The sequence below is a fragment of the Ictidomys tridecemlineatus genome, chromosome 5, assembly GCF_052094955.1.
Source record: "Ictidomys tridecemlineatus isolate mIctTri1 chromosome 5, mIctTri1.hap1, whole genome shotgun sequence".
NCBI classification, from domain to species: domain Eukaryota; kingdom Metazoa; phylum Chordata; class Mammalia; order Rodentia; family Sciuridae; genus Ictidomys; species Ictidomys tridecemlineatus.
Window position 1 is genome coordinate 35,755,462 of NC_135481.1, and position 18,886 is coordinate 35,774,347.

At 37.0% G+C, this 18,886-nt stretch overlaps 1 long non-coding RNA gene, 1 other non-coding gene and 2 pseudogenes across 2 annotated transcripts in view; 3 read left to right on the forward strand and 1 right to left on the reverse strand.

Moving 5' to 3' along the window:
• LOC120886377 (uncharacterized) overlaps positions 1–18,886 on the forward strand; it is a 52,110-nt gene that overhangs the window by 30,461 nt on the left and 2,763 nt on the right. Inside the window, exon 2 of the long non-coding RNA XR_005729348.2 lies at positions 12,687–12,750. This is a non-coding gene — a long non-coding RNA (uncharacterized LOC120886377). The remainder of the gene's footprint in view (positions 1–12,686; positions 12,751–18,886) is intronic.
• LOC101965082 (myelin-associated neurite-outgrowth inhibitor pseudogene) lies at positions 4,667–5,219 on the forward strand (annotated as a pseudogene).
• Trnag-ccc (transfer RNA glycine (anticodon CCC)) lies at positions 7,070–7,143 on the reverse strand. The gene has a single exon. It is a non-coding gene; the product is annotated as a tRNA-Gly (tRNA).
• On the forward strand, positions 11,870–12,529 carry LOC101973387 (large ribosomal subunit protein eL18 pseudogene; annotated as a pseudogene).

Consider the following 18,886-nt stretch of genomic DNA (forward strand, 5'->3'; position numbering starts at 1 on the left):
CTCAGTTGCTTTTTGGCTTTATTAATTATATCTTTTATTGAACAAAAATTCTTAATTCTCCTTAAACTTTATTTTTAAATATGACACAAATACAACATAAAAGATATATGAATTAATAATAGATAAATACAAAAGGAGAAAGAATCTTGCTGGCTAGGAGCCAAGCGTGATGATGTATGCTTATAACCCCAGCAACTTGGGGATATAAGCAATTTGCCTCAGCAATTTCTACACAACTTCACGAGACCCTGTCTCAAAATAAAAATTAAAAGGGCTGGGATATAGCTTAGTAAAGTGCCCCTGGGCTCACTTCTCAGTACCAAAAAAAAAAAAAAAAGAAAGAAGAAGTTGGTTCTTTGTAGGATTGGCAGGGGATCCACAAAATTGAAAAACTAGATTGATGAAGAAAAAATATATATTTGAATCACTAAAATCTGAAATGATTTTGTAAGAAATAAAAAAGGTTTACCAGAGATTATTATGAACAGTGATATACCAACAAATTTAGTAGCGTAGATGAAATGGAAAAGTTTCTAGAAACACAACGACTACCAGAACTGACTCAATAAGAGAGAAAATCTCAGCAGATCAGAAGGCTTCACTGATAAATCCCACCAAACATTTAACAATTTAATACCAATCCATCTCAAATTCTTCCAAAAAATAGGAGGGAGCATTTATTTTAAATGACAAAGGAAATTCAGAATCAAAGCAGCTAGAAAACAGCTATTCAGTGAGATGGATGGATGAGCAAATTCCCTGAAGTTTATTATTAGACAGAGACTTGGAGAGACCCAGAAATTCTAGTCTTTGGAGCAGTGCTGAATCTAGTGGTGGTAGCAGCACCAAAGCACAACAGAGGGAGAGGTAACACAAAAGGAACGAGAAAGAGACATTGTGCACAAATTAGGCATGGAAATAGTTGTAGAACAGAAAGGCAATCTGAACTTAACTGATCCAGGAGCAGCTTGGCAGGATGTTGCTTGAGAAGTGTTCTGCATTTCTCAATTTATAAGCAGAGAGAGCTGTGCACAGGGAGCCATTTTGCTGAAGTCATGCCTGAATTTGTTGCCTTAGGAATCCTAGATATTGCCTCAAATATTGTCATACTTAGATAGCTTTTATAATGATGACATATGTTCCTATTATCCCTAGTATTTCTAGTGTTTTGAACATGAAAGGCTTCTGTATTTTGTCAGATGCCTTCTCTGCATCAATTGATATAATCATATGATTCTTCATATTTATTGATTTCCATATGTTGAGCCATCCTTGCATCCCTGGAATGAACCCCACTTGATCCTGGTGCACTATTTTTTAAATATGTTTTTGTAAGAGATTTGCCAGAATTTTTATGAGAATTTTTGCATCAATGTTCATCAGGAATATTGGTCTGAAATTTTCTTTCCTTGAGGTGTCTCTACCTGATTTTGGTATCAGGATGATACTAGCTTCATAGAATGAATTTGGAAGGGTTCCTTCCTTTTCTATTTCATGGAATAATTTGACGAGTATTGGTATTAATTCTTCTTTGTAGGTTTTGTAGAACTCAGCTGTAGAACTCAGGATTTTTCTTCATTGGTAGGCTTTTCATGGTGTCTTCTATTTCCTTGCTTGAAATTGATCTGTTTAAATTGTGGATGTCCTCTTGACTCAGTTTGGGTTGACCATATGCCTCTAGAAATTTGTCAGTGTCTTTGAGGTTTTCTATTTCACTGCAGTATAAATTTACAAAATAGTTTCTAATTGTCTTTTTTATTTCAATAGCGTCTGTCATGATATTTTCTTTTTCATCACATCATTCTAAATGGAGAAAAATTGGAAGCATTCCCTCTAAAAACTGTAACAAGACAGGGAAGCCCTCTTTCATCACTTCTATTCAACATAGTCCTTGAAACCCAAAGCAATTAGACAGATTTAAAAAAAATTAAAGCGATACAAATAGGAAAAGAAGAATTCGAACTATCATTATTTGCTGATGACATGATTCCATACTTAGAGGATCCAAAAAACTCCACCAGAAAACTTCTAGAATTAATTAATGAATTCAGCAAAGTAGCAGGATATAAAAGCAATATCCATAAATCAAATGCATTTCTATATATCACAGATGAATTCTCTGAAAGAGAAATTAGGAAAACTCTCCCCATTCACAATAGCCTCAAAAAAATAAAATACTTGGGAATCAACTTAATAAAAGAGATGAAGACCTGTATGATGAAAACTACAGAACACTAAAGAAAGAAATTGAAAAAAAGACCTCAGAAGATGGCAAGATCTCCCATGCTCTTGGATAGGCAAAATTAATATTGTCAAAATGGCCATACTATCAAAAGTGCTATACAGATTCAATATGATTCCAATTAAAATCCCAACGTCATTCCTTATAGAAATAGAAAAAGCAATCATGAAATTCATTTGGAAAAATAAAAGACCCAGAAAAGCAATCCTTATCAAGAAGAGTGAAACAGGAGTCATCACAGTACTGGACGTTAAACTATACTACAAAGCTATAATAACAAAAAAAAACCGGCATGGTATTGGCACCAAAATAGACTTGTAGACCAATGGTACAGAATAGAAGACACAGAGACAAACCCACATAAATACAGTTATCTCATACTAGACAAAGGCACCAAAAACATACAGTGGAGAAAAGATAGCCTCTTCAACAAATGGTGCTGGAAGAATTGGAAATACATATGCAGCAAAGTGAAAACAAACCCATATCTCTCATCATGCACAAAACTCAAATCAAAGTGGATCAAGGACCTAGGAATTAGTCCTGAGACCCTGAGCCTAATAGAGGAAAAAGTAGGCCCCATGATGTTATTTTGGGTCCCAACTTCCTTAACAAAACTCCTAAAGCTCAAGAAATAAAATCAAGAATTAATAAATGGGACGAACTCAAACTAAAAAGCTTCTTCTCAGCAAAAGAAACAATTAATGAAGTGAACAGACAGCCTACATTTTTGGAGCAAATTTTTGCCACACACATGTCAGATAGAGCACTAATCTCCAGGATATATAAAGAACTCAAAAAACTTAATACCAAAAAACCAAACAAACAACCCAATTAACAAATGGACTAAGGAACTGAACAGACACTTCTCAAAAAATAAATATACTTGATCAACAAATATATGAAAAAATGTTCAACATCTCTAGTAATTAGAGAAATACAAATCAAAACTACGCTAAGGTTTCATCTCACACCAGTGAGAATGGCAGCTATCAAGAATACAGACAACAATAAGAAATTTTTTTAAAAAAGGAATACAGACAATAATAAATGTTGGAAAGGATATAGGGGAAAAGGCACACTCATATATTGCTGGTGGGACTGCAAATTGGTGTAACCAATCTGGAAAGCAGTATGGAGATTCCTTAAAGAACTTGAAATGGAACCACCATTTGACCCAGCTATCCCACTCCTCAGTCTATACCCAGAGGACTTAAAATCAGCATACTGTAGTAATGCAGCCACACCAATATTCATAGCAGCTCAATTCACAATAGCTAAACTGTGGAAGCAACCTAGATGCCCTTCAATAGATGAATGTATAAGGAAACTGTGGTAAATATACACAATGGAATATTATGTGGCATTAAAAGAGAATTAAATTATGGCATTTGCAGGTAAATGGATGGAGCTGGAGAATAAGCCAATCCCAAAAAACCAAAGGTCAAGTATTCTCTTGGATAAGTGGATCCTGATCCACAACAGGAAGCAGGAAGGCATGGGAAAAATGGACGAACTTTGATTGGGCAAAGGTGAGGGAGAGTAAGGAGGTGCATGGGAGCAGGAAAGATGGTGGAATGAGATGGACATTATTACCCTAGGTACATGTATGACTGCACATATGGTATGATGCTACATCATGTACAACCATAGAAATGTAAAGTTGTGCTGCAATTGTGTACAATAAATCAAAATAAATTCCTCTGTCATCTATACCTAGTTAAAATAAATTAATTAATTTTAAAAAATATTGCCATGATGTCTCTGCTGATGTCTACCTTGTAACCTAGTGTGGCCCTAGTAGAACGCTGTTGAAGTAGGCACAGAGAAGATTATATGCAGTGAGATTGGATTAGAGATACAGAAGGGAGTGCAGCTCAGAGGCTGAGACTGGAGAGTCACAAGTTTGAGACTAGCCTGGGTAACACAGCAAGACCCCCCTCTCAAATTTTTTGGGGGGGTACAAGGATTGAATCCAGGGGCACTCAACCACTAAGCCACATCCCCAGCCTATTTTGTATTTTATTCAGAGACAGAATCTCATATCTCCGTTGCTGAGACTGGCTTTGAATTCGTGATCCTACTGTCTCCCAAGCTGCTGGAATTACAGGCATGCACCACAGGGCCCTGTGTCCATCTCAAATTAAAAAAAACACAAATGATCAGGCATGGTGGCACACACCTATAATCCCAGGGACTCAGGAGGGTGAAACAGGAGGATTGCAAGTTTAAGGCAAGGGTCAGAAACTTAGTGGGGACCTAAGCAACTCAATGATAACTTGTCTCAAAAACTAAAAAGGACTGGGGATGGAAGAAGGGGGCAGGGCAGTGGCCACAAGTGGTCCTGCCCTGCTGAATGTCTCCCCAAGGGCTGAATCCAAAAAAGAGACACCTATCGGACAGACTCTGAGAGTTCTTGAAATCATGAATCCTGTTTATAGCCCTGGATTATCTGGGGTTATCTATGCAAATGCCAAAGAAATTGTTTATCCAACTGGTTTCCCCATGGGCTATGCAGCTGCAGCCCCTGCCTATTCTCTACCTTGGAGGGAATCCTACCTTCCAAACAGGTTACACTCCTGGCACACCTTACAAAGTGTCCTGTCCCCCAACAGCTGGGCCGTGCCACCATACTCTTCTTCTTCTGACCCTGTGGGAAGTCCCCACCCCCAGCAGAACCCTTGCACAGCAAGGCATGTACTACACACAGCCACTTATGCAACACCTACTCACGTCATCCTTCACACCCTGGTGGTGCAGCCCAACGGAATGCAGCTATAGTGTACTCTGATCCCATCCCTCCTCCTAGAGGCAATGGGGTCATATGGGCATGGTTCCTGGGATCATGATGACCATGTCAGCAGGTACCCTGCTGACTGTTCACTTCCCAACTCCTGTTGCTCCTCGCCCAGTCACTGTGCCCACATACCAGGTCCCAGGAATACCCACCTACAGCTATATGCCCCGTCAGTGGTGATCACTCTGCAAATAAATATTTGCAATGGAGCTGTGCAGTCACATCACTGCTGGTGCTGCAGACCTTGTGCCTCCAACCAGGACTTTCTTCTTAATGCTAGGGATAAGCTAAGTTGTCCTGGCCCAGCAGCTCCCAGCGTTGTTAGTCTCTAGCTAACTCCAAGGGTTGGTCTTAAAGCAAATCCTGTTTTGTGGACTGCCTGCAATTTTTTAGCTAACTGTAGTGATAAAAAGGCAGTATTAATCTATTCTGAATTGTTTCTAGTTGAATACATGTTTAAAAAGAAAAAACAAACGCAAAAACAAAGCTTGCTCACTCTATCTGCAAAACCATCTTATGCAAAACCCAAAGGAAAGGAAATATTGTACAACTGTATTACTAAGGCACTGTTGTGTGCAAAGTCAAAAAAGAAAAAAAAGCCTAGGGATGTAGTTCAGTGGTAAATTGCCCCTGGGTTAAATCCATTTTGCCCCCCAAATAAATAAAAAATACAAATGGACTAGAATAAAACTATTTCAAATAAATGCATTTGAATAATCTGTGGAAAGTGCTGTAAGCAAGGAGACTCCTCATTATTAAGATATGAATTTTCTTTTTTAAAAGAGTCATGAAAGAAATAGGATAAAAATTTTGAAAAATAGACAAAGTACTTGAATAGATATTTTATCTAAAGAAGATAAAACAATTGGTCAACATATAATTGAAAAGATGCTCAAGGGCTGGCATTGTGGCTCAGTGGCAGAATGCTTGCTCGAATGCGTGAGGTACTGGGTTCGATCCTCAGCACCACATAAAAATAAATAGATAAATAATAAAGGTATTGTGTCCATCTACAACTAAAAAAATTTTTTTTAAAAAAGAAAGAAAAGAAATGATGCTCAGTATCATTAGTCATTAGGAAAATCTAAATCAAAGCCACAGTGAGCTACAATTTCACTGTTATAATTTTTAAAATTGGAAAATAACCAGTGTTGTTGAGGATAAAAAGAAATTGGAACTGTCATACGTTGCTGATGAGAATGTAAAATGATGCCGCTGCTGTGGAAAAGTTTGGTAGTTCTTCAAAAAGTTAAACATAGAATTACCACATGACCTAACAGTTCCACTCCTAGGTATACACCCAAAAGAATTGAAAACAGACATTCAAACAAAAACCTCTATGCAAATGTTAATATCACTATTTACAATAGCCACAAGTGCAAACAATCCAAACGTCTATCAACTGATGAATGGACAAAAAAAAATTAAGTGTTTCTTTTAACCAGGGGGTTATGGTCAAGAAAAACATCTAGAAGGGAGAACTAAAAGGGACTTGAAGATCAAGTCTTGTGCAGGCAAAAATCAAGGAAGATTAAGACAGAGGAAAAAAAATGTTAAATGTACATAAACTAATTTTTAATTTGTGTTATCATCTCCATTTAAAGGATTAAAAGTACAAACAGAAAATTTATTCTGGGGTAAAATCCCTGAGGATTGGTGTAGGGGTTATTCCTTTGAGCTCCAATTTCTCCTGAGGGAACCTGGAGCTCAAAGAAGGATAAACTTCTCAGTGGTAGAATCAAGGGAATTCAAGCCTGAAGGCCAGAGCTGCTATACATCCCCTTGAAAATTTAACCAGAACTCTAACTTCTCATTCCTAACTCTATATTCCCAGTTGGAGTTTATGTTTGCCTCTACTTATGGGCTTAGTTGCTCTCATATTCAGATTTAATCTAGCCAAGGGAACATGGTTAAATCCTTTGCCTCATAATCAAATTCCAACCTCATTTTTGACTGCTTATTTTGTCTTCATTTAATATCTAGAGTCTCACCTTTACCTTTCCAAATGCAATATAGCTATTTTTTTTCCTTTGTGGTGCTGGGGATTGAACCCAGGACCTTCTGCATGGGAGGCAAGCACTCTACCAACTGAGCTATATCCCCAGTCCCATAATGTAGCCTTTTTTCTCTTTCAATATTACCTCTCCAGTTTCTTTTTCTGAAACTCCTATCAAACAGACATCAGAGTTTCTCACTCCAGTCTTAATTTTTCTTAATTTCTCTTTTATATTTCCTAATGTCATAGTATCTTGCTTTACTCTGGACATTTTCTTCAATTCTTATAGATGCAATTTATTTTTTGTTTCTATTTTTGCAAGAGACTTGGGTGAAGGTGGAAGCAGAGCCATATTTGAGGATATTTTCTTTAGGAAACAATATGTGCACAAGTTCTTTTTTTCCCCGTGACAGCACTCAGGGGTGCTTACTGTGCAGTCTTGCTCCTCCACACTACCTCATGAACAGATTGTTTCCTGTAAATATAGCTTATTTGTCCTTATTCAACTTCACTTTACCTGTATCTCAAAGATAAGAGCTCTGAAGTTTTTCCTTCAGCCTGCTTATCCATCTGTTCTCATTGTTCTCTACAAGGTACATGTGGGTCTTGGTCCACATGATAAGGCACTTTTCTATGTAATTTTTTTTGGGGGGGATACTGGGCAATTTGCCACTGTGCTGCATCTCCAGCCCTTTTTTATTTTGAGACAGGGTTTCACTAAGTTGCTTAGGGCCTGCTAAATTACTGAGGCTTGCTTCAAATGTGGATCTTCTTGCCTCAGCCTCCAGGGTTACTGGGATTACAAGTGTACACCACCATATCCAGCTGTATTTCTTTCTTTATGTTAGATCTGCACTCCTTCTTCATAGGTTGTATTCCAAGCTACTTGATGTATCTAGTTTCATTGTAAAGAGTTTATCTATTTTTCATTGTCCTTGTAGTTTTGACTTAAAGAAGGATTCGTTTCTAAGAGGAGGAAATCAGTGCTTTTATTCTACCACTTTAAAACTAAAGCTTAAATTGTCACTGAAACTTTATCTAGTATTTCTAGCTATCTAGACAAGGGTGTGTACGTGTGCATGAAGGGGATAGCCATATTTCAAGAAATCTTCAATACACCACCAACCAGATTGAGTAATAGACTTTTAGCAGTAATCAGTGTGGATGCCATTCCTCAAATAATACAAGTTGAATTTCTCTCCAGCCCATGGAAATAGGGACTCAAAGTCAATATTTAAGAGTGTTATAGAAAATACTGTGAGGTTTTTGCATGTTTAATTTTTTTTAGACTAAGATTAATTCCCAGTGCCTACCAGAAATATCTGCCATCCCATAGCCCATGCTAAACATCAGCACTCCACATACCATGTGGCTTCCACTCCCTTTCCCAAGCCACAGATGGGCTTCTGACCTATTCCATAGACTGTCCAGCAACCCTAGATCTGATCTAATGCAAAAAGAAGAATCTGGAAACAGAATCAGGAAACTGAAAGTAAGAGCAGTAGCTTAAAGGATCATCATGAGGTAGAGTTCAGGAAAGGAAAGATTATGGGATGGAGAGTCATAAAGAAACAATCTTGGAGATGAAGTTTAAACAGAAGGCAGAAAAACATGCAGAGATGTAGGGTGAAGTCGGCTATTGGGTAGAGACAAAAATTATAGAAACAATGTGGAAGGACTGGGGTTGAGGCTCAGTGGTCGAGTGCTTGCGTAGCATGCATGAAGCACTGGGTTCGATCCTCAGCACCACATAAATGTAAAATAAAGATACTGTATCCACCTAAAGCTAAAAAATAAATATTTAAAAAAAGAAGCAATGTGGACAGTGGCTGTGTTATATTGACCACTACACAGTCCTTTGATTCTTCCTAGCAAGATGCTTTGTCATTGTAGGGGCCCAAAACATGTGTTGGAGTAATAAACATTTATCCTCATAATAAGTGAGGTTTTCTCTTTGCTTAAGGTAGCTTATCTGAATCTCTGCCCTTTTAATAGACCCTTTACCTCAGCTAGATACTCATTTGGTAGAGTTTGCTAAACACTCATTTAATGACAATCTCAACCTTCATCTTTCTTGACTTATTTATCCTTTGGCCCCTGTGATGTGATACTGTCCTAGTTCTCCTTCCTTTGGCCCCTCCTCTGCCTTGGTTAGTTTCTCTTACTCTTCTCATTCTAAGTGTGGACAATGGCATAGACGGTCTATCTTCAGCTCTCTTCTAGCTCCACTCTATATTCTTCTTACCAAATTAGTCATTCATTATATGATTTCATATACAACCTCTATAAGAGTAACTATCAAATCTGAATCTCTGAGCCTATGACTGGGTCCTTCAAAACCAATATTACTAGAACAGAAATCATTTTTTCCCAAATCAGTTCCTTCTGTTGTTCTTCTTCTTTTTATTATTTCTTTGCCTTTTAAAAAAAAAAAAAAAAAAAAAAGCTTCGTCTATGTTGCCCAGACTGGTCTTGAATGTGTGGGCTCAAGAGATCTTCCACTCCCAGACTCCCAAGTAGTTGGGACTATAGGCGTGTGCCACCACACCCAGCTCTCGTTCCTTCTTTTGACTTCCCTATATCTATTAATTGCATCACAAGTCTTCCAGTTTTTAAATCTGAATTATCTTTAGATATTTTATTATCTTCTTCATGCCCTATCATCTAATCATTTGCAAGCTCTAGTTAATAATGATTATTAACCCTCCAAAATCTTCTGTTGTTCTTTGTAGCCTACCAAGATAAGTTTTTGTGAGTTTTTTAAAGGCCAGAATTCAGAATTCTCTTCAATATGTTGAAAATTCATATTTCTAGTCTTCTTTTCCATGGTTCTGCTATACATTGAAAAACTTTAATTTACTGTCCTTTTACATGTTAATAATTCATTTAAATTTCATTAACCAAAAGATAACAAAATATTCAAAAACAGAGTACTTCATTTTTTGTTCCAGACTGAGTGAGAAATTATGTGAAAGTGAAGAGAACAAAATCTGTTTATTCTCCATCCTTTCAATGTGCTAAAAGACCAAACCCAGAAAAAAATATTCAAGTACAAAAATTTTGCATTTTTACTTGGGAGGCTAAGGTAGGAGGATCACAAATTCAAGGCCAGCTTGGGCAACTTAGTTAGACCCCGACTCAAAATAAAAAAATTTTTTAAAAAAGGATGGGGTTGTGGCTCAGCAATGGAGCACTTGTCTAGCATGCAAGAAGCCCTGGGTGGAATTCCCAGTACAGGAAAAAAAAAATGCATTTCAAGCCAGCCAGGACTGTCTTGAAAACTTTAAAAACAGATGTTTTCTGAATAAAACAAAACTTGTAGGAGAACCCAGCCAACAGGGAATGATCTAGGAGAAAGGGTACCTTACCTACCAGAGTTGGTTTGTGCTGGTAAATCCAGCCACTGCTGCTGCTGCTGCTGCTGCTTTAATTCTTTTATTATCTTTTTATTTATATGAGGTGCTGAGAATTGAACCCAGTGCCTCACACATTAGGAAAGTGGTCTACCACTGAACCACAACCCAAGCCCCTTCTTCTTCTTTTTTAAAAAAATATTTTTTTAGGGCTGGGATTGTGGCTTAGCGGTAGAGCGCTTACCTAGCGTGGGAGGGACCCAGGTTGGATCCTCAGCACCACATAAAAAGTAAAAACATTGTGTTGTGTCTATCTATACCTAAAAAATAAATATTTTTTAAAAATATTTTTTAGTTGCAGATGAATACAATACTTTAATTTTATTTATTTATTTTTATGTGATGATGAAGATCAAACCCAGTGCCTCACACGTGCTAGGCAAGTGCTCTACCACTGAGCGACAACTCCAGCTTCTTTTGAAAGTGGATGTCATTTAGGAATTTTTTTCAATGTGTTTTTAAAATATATTTGAAGTAGGTAGTAGTTGCCAAGACTGGGTCAAAGGGGTTTGGAGGTGACTGATAATGGCCTTGGGATTTCTTTGGGGGATAATGAAAATGTTCTGGAATTAAGATAGTGGTGATGGTTGTACAATTTTGAGAACATGCCAAGAACCACTGAATTGTACATTTTAAAAGACTGAAATTATGATATGAAAAATATGTTTAATGATATTAGTTGTTCATACAATATGATTGATTGGGGATTTTATGGTTAATTCATCTTGTCAGTTGAGGTTCTTCCAGTTGGCCTGTCTCTCAAGAATAAATCCTTTAGCCAAGCATGGTGGCACACACCTGTAATCCCAGCAACTAAGGAGTCTGAGGCAGAAGGATTACAAGTTCAAAGCCAACCTTAGAAACTTAGCAAAACTTGTCTCAAAAAGTAGAGCGCTTACCTAGCGTGGGAGGGACCTTAGCAAAACTTGTCTCAAAATTAAAAAGAAAAAAATTAAAAAGGGCTAGAGATGTGGGCTCAGTGATTAAGCATGCATGGGTTCAATCCCCGGTACCCGCCCCCGCCAAAAAGAAAAAAAGAAAAAACACATCTTCTACTATAATAACAAGACATTGATCATGTAATATTTAGTAAGCATCCACTATGCAAAATGCTTTATGCATATTATCTCATTTAATCTTTATAAAAACCCTATGAGATAGGTATTATTACCCCACTTTTAAGGAAACTGAAGCTTAGAGAGGTTAAGTAACTTGCCAAGATCACAGTTATTAAGTATTGGAGCCCATATTTGAATTCCTTATCTGCCTCCAAAGCCTTTTATCTTAATCATTAAATCAGCAAAAGGCCAATCAATATGCTTTATGAAACTGGATTTATTAAGAAGATCAAATGAATGAGGCAAAATACCTGGAATAACTTTTTACTGCACTGGAGAGAAGTAAAAAATTGAAACCAGGCTCTCTCTTTCCAGACTAGGCCGAGCTCTAGGCGCCATCATGGGAGTCGACATAGGCCACAACAAGGACAGAAAGGTTCAACGCAAGCAGCCCAAGAGCCAGGAAGTCTACTAAGGCTGTTGGTCAAGTTGTACAGGTTTCTGGCTAGAGGAACCAATTCCACTTTCAACCAAGTGGTACTGAAGAGGTTGTTCATGAGTCCCACCAATAGGCCACCTCTCTCCCTCTCTGGGATGATCCGGAAGATGAAGCTTCCTGGCTGAGAAAACAAAACCGCTGTGGTGGTGGGGACTGTAATAGATGATGTTCGTTTTCAGGAGGTGCCTAAACTGAAGGTGTGCGCACCTCGTGTGAGCAGCCAAGCCCCAGCCGCATCCTCAAGGTTGGGGGCAAGATCCTCTCCTTTGACTAACTGGCCCTGGACTCCCCCAAGAGCCGTGGCACTGCCCTCTTCTCTGGTCCTCGCAAGGGCCAAGAGTGTACCGTGTACCGGCATTTTGGCAAGGCTCCTGGGATCCCACAGAGCCACACCAAACCCTATGTCCGCTCCAAGGGCAGGAAATTCGAGCGCGCCAGAGGCCGGAGGGCCAACCGTGGGTACAAAAAGTAACCCCGGATTTACTGTTAATAAAGAGGCTTTGAATTTGAAAAAAAAAAAAAAAAAGAAAAAGAATATAAAGAAAGAAAGAAAGAAAGAAAAAAGAAACCAAAGGAGATTCTAAATTTCAGTACCTGGAAATCTTGTTTTTTTTTTTTTTTAAAGGTTTATTCACTTTTTTTAAGAGAAAGAATTTTAATATTTATTTGTTTATTTTTTAGGTGGACACAATATCTTTGTTTGTATGTGGTGCTGAGGATCGAACCCAGGATGCATGCATGCCAGGTGAGCTTGCTACCGCCTGAGCCACATCCCCAGCCCAGTACCTGGAAATCTTTTAGGATATCTTGTCTTTACAAAGTTGTGGCTGGTAGGAATCACTTTCTAAGAAAGTGCATCCTCCTTCTTCCACTTACTGCAAACATTCTCAGAACAGAGAAAAGGCAAGGAGAGCTATGATGTCATTAGAAATTTGTTTTAAGTAACTTGCCATATATACCCAGTTGTCCCACTCTTCAGCATATACCCAAAGGACTTAAAATGAGCATACTCTAGTGACATAGCTACAACAATGTTCATAGAAGAACCTCAGAGCATTAATTTCCAGGATATATAAATAACTCAAAAAATAATACCAAAATAACAAATAACTCAATCAATAAATGGGCAAAGGAACTGAACAGACACTTCACAGAAGAAATATGAATGGTCAACAAATATATGGAAAAAAATGTTTAACATCACTAACAATTAGAGAAATGCAAATTAAAATTACACTGAGATTTCATCTCACTCCAGTCTGAATGGCAATTATCAAGAATATAAGTAACAATAAATGTTGGCAAGGATATGGGAGAAAAGGTCCATTCATACATTGCTGGTGAGACTGCAATTGGTGCAACACTCTTGGAAAGCAATATGGAGATTGCTCAAAAAACCTGGAATGGAACCACCATTTGACCCAGTTATCCCACTCTTTAGCATATACCATAAGGACTTAAAATGAGCATACTATAGTGACATGACTACATCAATGTTCATAGCAGCTCAATTCACAATAGTTAAGCTATGGAAAAAACCTACCTAGGTTCCCTTCAATAGATGAATAGATTTTTAAAAAGTGGAACATATACACAATATAATATTACTCAGCCATAAAGAAAAATGAAATTATGTCATTTGCAGTAAATGGATGGAACTGGAGGCTATCATGCTAAGTGAAATAAGCCAATCCCAAAAACCAAAGGCTAGGGGGAAGAGAGGGAGGATGGGAATGGGAAAAACAGTAGAATGATTCAGTCATAACTTTCCTATGTTCATATATGAATACACAACCAATGTAACTCCACATCATGTACAAAGCACAAGAATGGGAAGTTATATGCTGAGGGCCATTACCAAGTAGGAATGACGCATCGAAATTTCCTTGCCAAGCGTACCCCATGCTGCTTAGAGGACATTTGATGGAACATTGCATGCATGCTTTAATAAGGTGACCTTGCTCAAGGACCAAGGCGGATCTGGGTTTAGAGCTGATCAGGTTTGAGGAAGTAACCGGCTCCTTGAGTTTAAGGCGTTGCCAGTTTAAGATAATGGGTTTTAGGGAAGTTGGCGGTTGAAGATTATTGCTGGGATTAGGGTGTTCCTGCTGCTTGTTCCCGTTGAGTTCTCGTGAGATTAAAATGGGATTTGGAGATAGCCTCGTGGAGTAGGTGAATGATGCGGGAGACTGCAGAACGTGTTTGCCCCTGGACCTGTGTGGAGGCGGTGTGAGAGCGGGAATAAAGAATTGCTGTTTGAACCTACAAAGCTGTGAGTGCCTCGTGATTCTGGTGCCAAGCCGAGACATTGGCCTTGGCATTATGTACATTTTTCGGATACATATGTCTTTCCGCAGCACTAAGTCCTGATGAATCCAAATTTAGAAAGTTTAGAGTAAAAAAAGGGTTTTTTTAAGTTTATCTTTGGGGGATATATACCCCTTTAAGATCCTTTTAAATATAAGTCTTTCAAAAGCATTCTGCCTTAGTTTTTAGAATTATTTTAGTCCTTTTAATTTTTAGATGTGGTTTTAAACCATAGTTGTCATAGCCTTTTGCATTTTCTATCTGAAATACCTTTACTTGACATTTTCAACCATTTTCTATCTTATTTCTATCTTCTAGTTTTCTTCTAAGGCTTTTATATTTACCCTTAGTTGCTTTTTTCTCTCCTAGTTTTCTTTTGTTTCCTATTTTGTGGGTATAAAATTCTTGTCTTTCTACATCTTTTTTATCTTCCTATATCTTTTTTATCTTTCTACATCTTCTCTCTCTCTTTTTACCTTCCTGTACTTCTGCTTTTGAAGTTTTCCACTTCGAATTTTTAATCTTCTTTATCTAAATCTTTTATCTTATTATCTTCCCATTTTCATGGGTTATATTTTTTTTTCTCTGTCATGAAGGCATCTTAACCACCTTCAATTTAACCTTTTAAAGCCTTTTCAATGTACTTAGACATTTTACAACTTTATACTTTACCACACAAAGATTATCTCATCTCCCTCTTTTTAGTTTAATAATTTGATGAGTAAAGCAATCTTTTTTCCCGCCATGACGGTATCTCAACAACCTTCAATTTAACCTTTTAAAGCATTTTATTTATCATCTATACTGTACTTTTAAATGTACTTTTTCACCACCTAACGCTTTACTCTTTTAAACGAGGCTTAGATTCTGTATAAATCGCTTTAATGTTAGTTTACATGGCTGCCCTTCAACCAAAGGTTTTTTTTTTTAACTCCATTAAGAAGCTTTGTCTCAATCTGCCATATACAAATACCTTTTTTCTTCTTTCTTCCTTTCTCAAGCTTTTAAAGTAAGTCTAGTTTCCTCAAAATATTTTAAAATGGTCTTTTACAACTTTTTACCACACAGAAATTATCTCATCTAGAAACATTTATTTAACCTTTAACCTTTTATATTAAAATATATTTCCACATCTTGAATCTTTTTATCTCTTTTTTAACCATTAACGCTTTTTATAAATTCACATTCTGAAACAACCCTTATAAAATTACTCCACTTTAATAAGATGAAATACTTTTATGTTTTCTAAGGTACTATTATACTGTAATTGAAACCCAACTGAAACTTCTTATACTCTCTGTATATAAATTACACATGATAGAATCTTAACACTTAGTAACCTTGTTTCAGCAAAGACACAGACCAAAGCAATATTAAACCTTTTTCCATTCACCAATTTATGAAAACACACATAATGTTTAAATATATTACCTTATGGAACTTAGTAAGTAAAGAGTACTTGATTTTATATTTAGTGGTTGATATTTTAACACTTTAGCTTTGTAAATTAATCAGATGTCTTAAAAAACCAAGATCTTAGACAAGTATAGTAAATAGAACTAGCCATCTCTTTCTTGTTGAAGAAAAATCCTTCTACAGGATACCATGATGGTCCCATCGATATACTTAATAACTCGTCTTTAAAAAGCCATGGGCTACATTTTTGTATCATATCAACATATGCCCTAATTTTTCTTGGTCTTACTGGGGTGCCTCCTTCCTCTAACAATCTCTCTTCCTCGGAGGCGAAAAACTTCAAACCTTGAGTCAACCATTTTCCCCAGTTTGCCTGAGAAAGTTCTAGGAACAGGCAACTTGAAATAAAAACAAAATAAATCAAAACAAGAACACGTTGTTTTTTGAAATGGTCACCCATTTTTTTTTGCTCTCCTTCAGGATCGAGCAAATTCACTTACCCCCAAGCTTCAGACATCCCAAGTACGGGCCACCATAATGCCAAGGCCAATGTCTCGGCTTGGCACCAGAATCACGAGGCACTCACAGCTTTGTAGGTTCAAACAGCAATTCTTTATTCCAGCTCTCACACCACCTCCACACAGGTCCAGGGGCAAACACGTTCTGCAGTCTCCCGCATCATTCACCTACTCCACGAGGCTATCTCCAAATCCCATTTTAATCTCACGAGAACTCAACGGGAACAAGCAGCAGGAACACCCTAATCCCAGCAATAATCTTCAACCGCCAACTTCCCTAAAACCCATTATCTTAAACTGGCAACGCCTTAAACTCAAGGAGCCGGTTACTTCCTCAAACCTGATCAGCTCTAAACCCAGATCCGCCTTGGTCCTTGAGCAAGGTCACCTTATTAAAGCATGCATGCAATGTTCCATCAAATGTCCTCTAAGCAGCATGGGGTACGCTTGGCAAGGAAATTTCGATGCGTCATTCCTACTTGGTAATGGCCCTCAGCAGTTATACTCAATGCTTGTATGTCAAAATATATCCTACGGTAACGAATAACTGAAAAGAACAAATAAAAAATAATTATTTAAAAAACAAGAAGAAATTTGTAGGAAAATTTGTTATCCTAAAGATTTTATTTTCCTAAGAAGATTTAGATTGCAAATTTTTTAAATCAAGGTTAATAAAATATATAAGGGGCATTCATTTGTTGCTTTCCAGACTTTAGTCCTCCAAAGTAAGTTTTTAAAACTTTGATGGGCAGATTTTTTTTTAAAGAAGAGAGAGAGAGAGAGAGAAAGAGAGAGAGAGAGAGAGAGAGAGAATTTTTAATATTTATTTTTTAGTTTTCGGCAGACACAACATCTTTGTATGTGGTGCTGAGGATTGAACCTGGGCCGCACGCATGCCAGGCGAGCGTGCTACCGCTTGAGCCACATCCCCAGCCCAGATGGGCAGATTTTGAAGAATTAACCTAAGAACAGAGAAATACAATCCATCTAGAGAGAAGCCATATGGCACAGCCAACTCATACTCAAGAGCAAAATGCACCCTTGCTTCATAAGTTTTGCCTTTTTCACATAAGAAGGAAAGAAAGATTCTGAACTTGTTGAGTTTTTAGAGTTTCTTACAGTTTAAAGAGATGTTAGATCATTTAGTTCATAACTTTTCAGCCTCTGACTGAATATTTGAAATGAAATGCTTACTATCACAGGACCAATTTTTCTTACTATTGTAGAAAAGTATCTATTTTTCCTGACTTGGCCTTGAAAGGGATAAGAGTATAATAGGTAGAGACAATAGTGTTTATTTTTTTCCTCTAAAAATTATAAACACAATGTTTATAGCCCCCGTTTCCTTCAACAGCTAAGGGCAAAGAAGAGTAAAAACAAACCTGAAGGTCCTGTGATAGAGGAAATTAGAACCTGATCTTATTTATTTATTTATTGGTACTGGGGATCAAATTCAGGGGTGCTTTACCACTGAGCTATATCCCCAGTACTTTTTATTTTTATTTTGAGACAGAGTCTCACTAAGTTGCTGAGGGTATCACTAAATTGCAAGGCTGGCCTTGAAATTTTGATCCTTCTGCCTCAGTCTCTCAAGTTGCTGGGATTACAGGAATATGCCACTGCACCAGAAAGAACCTGGTCTTAATAATTAATGCACATATAATGAACTTAAACATCATAAGAGGAAGAAACTGGTGGAAATGATAACTCAGAACATGAGGGCTCATATGTTGAGATTTTGTCAATTAATTTTAGTGAGTTTTTTCAGCTTTCTTGTGGCAAATATACTTTCTCTTTTGTCTGTCTCACAATGAAAAGAACACTAAGTTCAGAAGAATATAGTTTCTTTTATTTTAGCTCTGAAAGGATTTTTCCCACATTTTTATTGGTGCATTATAATTGTACACACTGATGGGATTTTTTGTTACATAATTGTACATTCACAAAATTTAACTATATAATTTGACCAATATCACTCCCAGGACTTCCCTGTCTCTTCCCACCTCCCACCCCTTGTCCCTTTCCTTTTATTCATCTCCCTTTGGTTTTCATGAGATCCACCTCCACTGTTTTTTAAATTTATTTATTTATTTAATTTTTTTACCTCCAGCTTCCACACTGGAGGTAAAAAAGAAAAAAAGAGAAAATATATGATCCTTGACCTTCTGAATTTGACATATTTTGCTTAACATGATGGTTTCTCTGCATTTTCCTGCAAATGACATATTTCATTTTTCTTTATGTCTGAATAAAACTTCATCATATTTAATACACACACACACACACACACACACACACACACATACACACACACACACACATTTTATTTACTCTTCAAAATTTGATGAATACCCATGTTGGTTCCATAGTTTGGTTATTAAATTGTGCCACTATAAATATGAGTATGCATGTATCACTGTAGTATGATGACTTTAATTCTTTAGAAGGGATCTTAAGATAAGGAATTCAATTTAAAAAATTTTTAGCTCCTGGGAGAGTAGGCTCTGCATCAAATAAAAAAATATATATATCAAGAGTGATAGTATAATAAGAAAACCAAGTTATACTTAATAATTTTAATCAAAAACTAATAAGGTGATTACATTAATAAAGAGGGTAGTTTTATATAGCATTTAATTT